This window comes from Agelaius phoeniceus, chromosome 2 (genome assembly GCF_051311805.1).
Source record: "Agelaius phoeniceus isolate bAgePho1 chromosome 2, bAgePho1.hap1, whole genome shotgun sequence".
In the NCBI taxonomy this organism is placed as follows: Eukaryota; Metazoa; Chordata; class Aves; order Passeriformes; family Icteridae; genus Agelaius; species Agelaius phoeniceus.
Window position 1 is genome coordinate 73950290 of NC_135266.1, and position 6801 is coordinate 73957090.

Genomic DNA, 6801 nt, shown 5'->3' on the forward strand with positions numbered 1-6801 from the left:
CTAAGTCTCTTCTCTGTGGTTTAAAAGCATTCCCCGCCCCCCCCCCTTGCCCTATCGCTATTTGCCCGTCACTCTTCCTCGTTTTTGTAATCCCCCTTTAGGTACGGGAAGGTGCTACGAGCTCTCTCTGGGGCCTTCTCCAGGCTGAACAATCCCAAGGCCCTCAGCCTGTCTTCCTCCATCCCTCTCATCATCCCAGTGCCCCTCCTCTGCACTCACTCCAACAGATTCATGTCCTCCCCGTGCTGGTGCCCCAGAGCTGGTGCAGCCCTGCAGGTGGGCTCTGAGCAGAGCAGAGGGGCAGAATCCCCTCCCTGGCCCTGCTGCCCACCATGGATGCAGCCCAGGACACGTTTGGCTCTCTGGGCTGTGGGAGCACACTGACAGCTCATGGCCAGCCTCTCATCCATCAGCACCCCCAAGTCCTTCTCAGCAGGGCTGCTCTCAGTGAGTTCTTCTCCCGTGCTTGGGATCGCCCCAATTCAAATGCAGCATCTTCCACTTTGACTTGTTGGATTTAAGGTATTCTTTGCCCTCAGCTGGATGAGGTTTTGGAGAAATGCACAAGAAAGATGTACATGGACATCTCAGGACAAGGTCCTGCTGTGGCATTGATAGGGTTTCTTACTAAGGAAGATAACTGCTTTTAATTTCATAGTATTTTACATGTTAAAGTACTTGGCAAGTGTAGCTTTTTTATGTAACATGTAGGAGGAAGGAAATAGAAGTCTTGTAAGAAAAAGCAAATAAATCACGCCCTATTTGCTTATTCCACTGCCTTTTGCTAGAGCCAGAGTGTCAGTGTATTGGTGTGACAGTGTTTGCAGGGGTGTTAGGATAAGGGAAGAGACGAGAATGTTGACTCCATGTTTCAGAAGGCTTGATTTCTTATTTTATGATATATATTATACTAAAACTATACTAAAAGAATAGAAGAAAGGGTTTCATTAGAAGGCTAGCTAAGAATAGAAAAAGGAATGAATCCTAACAAAAGCTTGTGACTCGGACAGAGAGTCCAAGCCAGCTGACTGTGATTGGCCATTAATTAGAAACAACGGCATGAGACCAATCACAGATGTACCTGTTGCATTCCACGGCAGCAGATAACCATTGTTTACATTTTGTTCCTGAGGCCTCTCAGCTTCTCAGGAGAAAAAATCCTAAGGAAAGGATTTTTCGTAAAATGTGTCTGTGACAGAATTGGATCTCAGAAACAGATCCTTAGGGAACATATATCACTGACCCAAAACTCGGCTTTTAGTGTGAATATGTATCTTCCAAACACACACACCCATGTGGGATGTATTGCTGCAAGAGTGACAGATGTACTGAAGAAAAAAACATTCTTCCTATTTTTGCCAGCACTTTCTTTCTAAGGAAATTCTAGTAATGGAGCAATTGACCATGCAAAGACTGAACAGCAGATTTGGAAGCTAGTTTATCATGGTCTCTATTAAGGAATCTCTCTAGTTTTTAAGATAGCCATACCCTGGCTCTTCTCATAGTGTAGTACAAATATTTCCTTTGTATTTTTATTAAAAAGAGCCAGCGTCTTCCATCTTGAGAAGAAGGATTCAGAGCACCTTAGAAACAGAAGGACATTGGGATATCCCTCCTGGCAAGGTCCTCTACAAGGTCAAGTGTATCTACTCCACCCTTAGCCTGTTTGTTTAAATTCTCAGGAAAACCTCTATGGAAAAGGTTCTGCAGTTTTCCTTAGTAACCTCTTAGTTCTGTGTAACTGCTGGGCAGCATTCTTCATTTGCAAGGGCAGTATCAGACATTACTATGGTACTGTTGAATCCCCTGCTTCTGAATATTTTCAAAGGATTGACAAACAAGTGTGGAGTATGCCCCATACCCACTTGATCCCTCAGTGCAAGTCATTGTGCTGTCTCCAACTACATTTCATCAGATCACAAGGTACCAAAGTGTTGTTCTTCTGTGCAGCTCCTTAATTTAGAATATGTAGTGTATTCATTAAACACCTATGAAAAGCCCATTAAATTAAAATAAATGTTAGTCAGTGTTTGGTCTGGTATAAAATAAAATAAATTAATCAGCATAAAATCAGAATACAGAGTAACAACAGGAAAGAAAGAGAGAACTCTTTCCTCCTAACAAAACTGACCTATGTGTTCACAAATAAATCTATGATCAGTAAGAAAAGCAGTGCAGTAGAAAAATATCTATCCTGCTGTTTGCATTTCGAGGCACACTGTAGGAATTACAAAACCACCCAATTAAGAACACTGATATGTTATAAAGATATGTATTAGTTCCTTGTTAATCACACTCTAGTATCTGCCAAAACATCTGCCACACTTCACTGAATTGCTACATTATGCTTTCTTTACTGTGCCATCTAAGTACATGAGATTTTAGAAGAAATCAAAACAAAGATATTATAAAAGTACTTTACAATGTGCAACAAACCAGAAATTAGCATGAAAAAATAAATGTTAAGGTATTTTAAACAGTTACAGGTAAATAAAATATTACATATATGTAAAAACAACACTTAATAACTGTAAGACCATTTGTTTCCATACCTTAAAGTGTGTGACTTTGAAAGTTAATATTTAGAAGCTAATTCTGTTATTATCTTAAAGAATGATGGCATTAAATATTTTATGCAGAAGGATAATTCATGTTAGATAAAGTTGATATCTATTATCTCCTTGAATCCCAGTCTTTCCCAAGTTCAGCTTGCTAGCAAATAGATGGAAATTGCCTTCTTACCAACTGTATTGCTTTCTTCATCAGCTCAAAAGCCCAATGAACACCACTGTGAGTAGAAATGAAGTATCATTATAATAAAATCCTATAAGTCCACCAAAGGAGCAGGAAAAAATAATTTCTTCTAATGATAATTATTTTAAAGACAAAATTTTCTATAGTATGCTGATCCAGCATGTATAAAATATCATCTGATGCAGAATGAGTAATATAATTCCTCAAAAGAGGAAGGAAGATCTCCAGGGCTCTCCTGACTGTTTCTGTATCCTTTTCCTGCATGCCCAGTAAAGTATGAAGTGTATACATTTTCCTCTTTTAGCACAAGGAATCTATTATATCTTGGTTATAATATTCTTTAATATAGCCATTGAATCTTCATGATGATACTAGTTTTTGTCTGTTGGGAGGATTTATAGATAAGATATTTTTTAAATGCACACCTTCAATTAGATGAATCTTCCAATTTCATTAGTGTTTTGAAAACTATCCCTTTCAATTCCTTTGTGCATCTTGTGAACTCTAGCACAAGAACAGTAGCAATCAATGGCAGTAGCTTTTCTTTTCCATTTGGAACCATGGAAGAAGAAAAGGGAAGGAACGTTACTGTTTAAATGATTTCTTGACCACAATAAAGGTACTTTCTGCAAAGGCCTTTAAGCCAGCATTTGCCTAATGCCAGTTAATTGTTTCACCATGCAACCACTGCTAGGGAGAGAATTCACATTAGTGGTTTGTCAGACATGCTCCTGGGTTTCACACTAACCTTGGTAATGGGCTGTTGGGAATTTTGCAGTTTGTGTTTGCTTAGGTTCTCATCTACTTCTGGCGCAGATGAAACATAGCACTAACCAAAACCTCCTCCTGCCCTAAGCAGTCTACATCTGATCCTTTGTTGGTAAAAACAACATTTTTGTTGCAAAAGCATTTTGGTAGCAAAAGCATTTTCCTTTTCACCAAATGTTCTTTGGTCTAAGTGCAGCCTTCAGTTACAAATTACAGATTTCAGAAAAAAACAATTAATTTCTGCTATGAGCAAGCAATGAGAGGTATAAGACTCCAAAATATATATTTAGGGGGAAATTATATTCAGATGTGACTGTGCTTGTTATTAGGACAAATTTACTTCAAATAGACTAAATTAAATTAACAGTCTAATTTTATTAGACTAAATATTAAAAGGAGGCCTAAAGAAAAAAAAAAGTTGCATGTTAGAGTCTTGCAATGATAAGCATTCCATACAAAGCATTCTTTAGAATATAACCAAAGTGATTTACTTACTGAAGTAAAACCCTTCAGTAATGCCAAATCATGTATGATGTTCATTCAAAATGAAGAAAATTCTGTGAAATATGTGAGTAAAGACTGATTTTAAGACCATTAAAATATTAAGCATGGAGCAATGATATGGAAACACAAGCTTAAGATTTATGACTGGAATATCAGAATAGAAGTATTACAAACTGCTACACATTCCTGGTTGTGGTTCAGTGTGTTTTGCTGGTTTGATAATAATAATATGCATAAAATTAGGCCATGACAAGAAAGTAATAGCTGGCTCTTCGGTAAAAAGTAAATAGAGGAACTGTATTTCAAGAAGAACTTCTATTTCAAGCCAATTTTGACTGTATTCATTCTTTCTCTGAAAAAAAAATAAATTCCAAAACATGTAAGGCAATTGGCTTGCTTGGTGTAGAGCTGAACCTGCCATAGAATTTGAGCAATATATTAAAATAATAATTTCATTGGACAGCTGCTTTTCAAATGCTGTTTCAAACTCTGGTTGAAACAGAAGCATGCAAGCTTACAGGAGGAGAAGCAAAATCATCAGGGCAGTGGACAAATATTATTTCATTACAAGTATACCCAAACATTTTCATTATTCTTATTTTGGAATAAGAGCAGAATACATCTATATTTTAGAGTTTTAACAAATATATGTGTAATTTACTTCTAATGCCTGAAAAGTGAAAATTACCTGTCCTTTACCTATATCCCAGGTATCACATGAAAAACTGAAAAAGGAATTTCGTGGTTTTACGTTCTTATCCAATTTACTCTTCTGCAAACAGCACTGATTCTAAATCTTAAAAAAATCACAGATATAATCTTTTAGTCATCACTGCCACCATCAGTTTTTGAGAAGTACTAGAATTAAAAAGAATATGTAAATCAGAAGTGCATACTGTCCTTGCTAAGAACAGAGATGCTATAAAAAACAAAGGTTTTCAAGAATGGAACAATGAAATGCCTGAAGAATGAAAGTGTTTCCACTAGGGAAGGAAAGGTTTGCATAAATAGGAATCATTATCTTTCTCCTTTCCTTGAGGGAGTTGCTGTATTATTGCAGAAAGAAATCCCCAAACTAATACATTTGAACTAAGCAACACTGATGAAAAGGAAGAAAAGGAAAAGACATCATGGTTGGAAAGAAAATATTATCTGTCATCTTACTTATTTTAATCAATTTCAACAGCAGATGGACAGATTAGTCATGTGAAGACTTTGCCTTTTACCTCTGCAGCATTTTATCTTATGTAAGGAAAAAATATATATAAAAAAAGAGCTGAAAAGAACTAAAAGTGTCAGGGACTTCATAAACGTGTGGGACAATAATAACCTGGAATCACATATTTTAAGATACTCTCTTGAGTTTTAGGGGTATTTCTCAGGCAAGGAGTTTCTGTGAGAGAAAGTAAGAGAGGTTGAATTGATCTCTCCTTTCCTACCTAACCTTTTATTAATGTTTTCCAGTGGTGAAAATGAGCTTTTCTGTAGCACAGCCGTACCTGGATTCTGTTTGTGGGTGATTCAGAGTGCTAGAAGTGCCACCTATGGCCTTTTCACATTTTAGTGAAAAAGATTCAAATACCTTTGAGAAAAATCACTGCAGCAGCAGCAACTACAGCAGAATGCAAAATCTAGGAAGGCCAAATGCCTTAGAATAAAATACTGACAGATTCTATAAATATTTATGCATAAATTGTAAATACAGTCCTAAAAATGTAATGGTTTAATAATTTGTTTATATTTAATTAGTATAGCAATTACATGACTCATAGATGCCACTTAGTTCCAGCCTCAGCTGTGACTTGTTTGTTCACTTACACTGCTCCAAATGCAACATCTGTATCAAACACTGTAGTCACATTTCTAGGAAATACAAACAGCAGCACAACAGTTGGGAAGAAACTGTGATTTAACAGAAATGATTGGACACTGTGTCGAAATTTTTTACTTGTATGAGGCAAAAGATAAAAAAACTCCAAAAGATACTGTGCGACTCAAAAGAAAATGAATTTCTGGAGAATGCTCAGCTTAGGAAAATTAATCAAAATGCATTCCCTTCCATGGTGTGAAATCCTCATCAAAACTAAACTGTTCTAAACAATGTCTTCATTTAGATATTGAACAAAACTATGTTTTAGCATATTCATTATTACATTATGAATGGTACAGGTTATGCATTATATCTCTCATTTTGTTGGGATGCTTCTCTACCCACTTTTGAGGCAGGTACAACTGAGAAATCTAGATATTTAGAACAAAGCCTCATTAACTAATTTAATTACAGCCTGGCAGTTTGTCTTCTAGAAGAGGAAAAAAAGCACTTAAATATTTATTTAATAACAAGATAGTGAATATTACTTGTTTTGTAACGACAAGAGAATGACAACAGTAGATTTAACAGAGGTAGTTCCTAAGGCCTGTTCCCAAAGAGGTTATAAAAAGTCTACAAGGTGCAGTTTCCATTTACATTTTATGTTCTTTAAAATATCACTCACTCTCCCCAATGAGTTTTTAGATAAAAAGATAAACCAGAAAGGCTCCAAGCACAACAGAAATTTTCAGCTAAGAACAGAGAACCAAGCTGCTTGCAAATGAATGGTAAAGCCAAAGAGATGAGACAGAAGTGTTTTCTGGGATAAAACTTCCATTTAAAATACACAACAGAACTTCCAAAGCAGAAGCATGGCTACTAAGTGAAATTATTTTACCTTTATCTGTACAGCTATGTATGTTTTTAATATTGAATGGTATGTCAATACCCATATCCATGGGTAT